This window comes from Chaetura pelagica, unplaced genomic scaffold (assembly GCF_000747805.2).
Source record: "Chaetura pelagica isolate M959 unplaced genomic scaffold, ChaPel_1.0 scaffold116, whole genome shotgun sequence".
NCBI lineage: Eukaryota > Metazoa > Chordata > Aves > Apodiformes > Apodidae > Chaetura > Chaetura pelagica.
Window position 1 is genome coordinate 4,742,204 of NW_009953655.1, and position 3,253 is coordinate 4,745,456.

Genomic DNA, 3,253 nt, shown 5'->3' on the forward strand with positions numbered 1-3,253 from the left:
AGGTGACTTGGGGCTATGTTTTTTTTCCTCGGGGGGCAAAAACACTTCATTTGATACCGCTTAGAGCCTGGCCACCCCTTGAAGAAAGCGGCCAGAGCCTTTCCCCCGTCATATCCAGCTCCCCGGATCTCCCAGTGTTACCTACTGGAGTAAAATTCTGACTCAGTACAGTCATATCAGAGTAGATTGTAATCCAACGCGAAACTTAACACGCCTGCCACTCTCCACATGCCTTTTCTTTGGAGTAACATACGAGATTATTATACTTCTGATTCTACTAAATATTCTTTTATTGAAGTTAAGGAACTGGCAGGGCTAAATGATCAATCGGATTTTTAAAATGTGTTTTGACATTAGTTTGTTTGTTTTTTAAAGACGTGCTGATTATATCAATAAACAGATTTTTTTTTTCATACACTGTATCTGTAAATTATGATCATAGTAAAATATTAAAAGGTGCAAGACGTGAATTCATCTAAGAAAAAGTGCTTACTTATGCCTTATTCTGTACGTGCAGAAAGTGCTTTATAGTGTCTTATTAAACATGTGTGCTGAAAGTAGGAACACATACACCTCAGGTTTCTTTACCTCGCAGCTTTTTAAGTTTTGAGGTATTTTTGTCCCCAATGGAAATAAATCGCTGCAATATGCAGAGAAGCCAGCAGAATAGGTAGTCACTGATGAATGTACGTTGACCATATCAAAGTAAGAAAAAAATCCCAACCCCCTAAGGCCACTTCTCAAACGGGGACAACCGATTCCTCGCAGTTTTCTTTTCTGGGTATATTTTTTATTAAACAACAACGACCACAACGTGGTAAGAGTCACTCTTTGTGCCTCTTCTGCAAACAGAATGCTATAAGAAAAACGCTGGCAGACTGTAAAGCTCGAAGTAGTTTCGCAAAGGCTGTTTGAGACATATAGAGGCACACGTTACAGTTTTATAGATCAAAGCTACCTCAGAATAGCTTTAAAATAAATCCAGTTATACTACAGCTGTAATATTATTATGCAGCATAAATCCTTGTCTGTTGACATTTATTTAATGAATGTTGCTACAACAGCTTAGCTAGATGGCACTCCAGAGGCGAGGCAAAGGAAAACCTTGCCAGAATGCTCACAAATATAACTTTATTGGGCGCTAATAAAAATTATTAGTGGAAAGATTTGATTTTTCTTAAGCAAACCAAACGAAAACCAAAATACTATCTGAACTGGCCTTCTGAAATAAATTCCTGGTGTAGCTGCACTAAGATGTTATTATTAATTACACTTTAAATGAAAGGGATCGATATGTTGAAAAGCACCTTGTTAAATGACTGCTTTGCAAATGGTACATTGCTCACCGGCTTAAGATGGCCTATAACTTTTCTCCTAGGCATGGGTCTAAAATATTCATGTAAATCAATACTTGATAAATCTCATAGGTGCGTGCTGGCTCCACTGTTGAACAATATATTTGGATCGATTTTTATTTTTTTTCTTTTATTCTGCATTACCCTGGAGCAGTCAGTCTCTGCCCTGTGCAGATGTCGGCCGGGAGGGGAGCTCGCCCCACTCACACCATCGATCGGAGGGAGACTTCATGGGACCTGCAGTATTTAGTGCTCTCCTCTTCAAATTAGATCCAGACAGTTTTCTTACACTTCCCGTCGCATTCTGCATTAATGTAACTTTACGTCGGATTTCTTAATGCTTCACTTAACTATCCTGAGGTTCTCAACTCTTCGCTTTACTTTCTATGTAGGGGGATACATGAATCTCTTCTTCTCCTCTCCTCTTCTCTCCTCTTCTCTCCTCTTCTCTCTTCTCTCCTCTCCTCTCCTCTCCTCTCCTCTCCTCTCCCTTTACCAATTCCAGTCTAATGAACAGCCGAACATTACTACCTTTATTCAGAAATCCCCTCTAGGATTTTACCACACGCCTCTCGTATCAAGTGCAAACGTTGCAAGAAAGCGATTTAGCTGAGGACTTTGAACTGACCTTAGAGAGAAGCAAAACGTTTCGAAAAGGCGTGCCCTGTCCCGGGGTCACAGCACCGCCTGATCCGCCCGTGTCCCCCACTTCTGGGTTGAAGGAGCCAGTTGGGTGCGCCCAGCTCCCCCGAAAAGCCTGCTTATGTGTGACACTTGAAGCTACCTTTCTGTGGGACTCCAGGAAAATGTACTTTCCAGCCGGTGAAACTGGTTTCTTTCCCCTGCCTGAGACTCCCGGCGCAGGCGAGGGATGTCCCCGCTGTCCCGAACTGCTGCCCGCGCTGGGGGGAGGCGGCGGGGCCCCCCCGGGAAGTGGGGAGACCTCAGTGGCCAGCGACCATGTGCAATCGAGGGTGTTTTAGGGACCTGTAACGCTAAGGTAGCTAAAACCACCTAGTTATTCTGATGAACTGTACAGCCAGCGTTTCTGGTGTGGATCCGCTGGCCCGGGCTGTGTCCTGGGAAACCAGTGGAACCGCTTGAAAACCAGTGCAAGGTGCGGGTGTGACCGCCAATGGCAGCATCCGAGTTGCAACTGGACGGGAAATTAAAAAAGGGCCTATTTTACCCTTGAGTAAGGGATAAAGCAAACCCTGCTCCGCAAGCCAAGCAAAAGCGGCCTCTGTGGCGTTTCTGTAGAACCTAATCAGGTTTTATTCCCATCATATTTAAATTTAGAGTAGGAGACTTTTTGTTCCCTGAGCTAAAATGGAAATAAAGACGTGAGCCGGGTGATTTCTGGTAAAAAGCTTTCCCAGGTAGAAGGTTTCCCACTCAGCATAATGGTAGCTTCTAATACAATCATACGTTATTCCAACAAAAAAGGTTCGCTATCCCTGCGCCGTTGCTGTGCGGTACCGGCCTCCATGTCACGACACGTCCTACGTGACAGGATTCCTCCCATGTAAAATACAAATGAAGCATGGGACTAAAAAGTACCAGTGTCAGGAAATGTCTGTCTATTGTAAGGAAAATTATTGCTTTTAAACGGAGCATGTATGCACCTTGTCCGACGGCTTTTCGCAGACTGTGGAGTGAAATTCGCTGGTGCAGAGCAGTGTTGCGGGAGGCGAGCCGCTCTGGCCCCTTCCTGGGCAGTGAGACCCTCTTCGCTGTCTCAACCCCGGGCAGCTGATCCTCGCAGAAAGCGGAGGCTCTGGCCAAAGCTGCCCCGTCCCCCCGGCAGCGCTCAGCCGAGCCCCTGCTCGGGGCTGCAACCCCCTCGCCCCAGGAACCGGTCACTCGGAAAAGTCTGACTTCAGGCAAGGTTTCTCGCC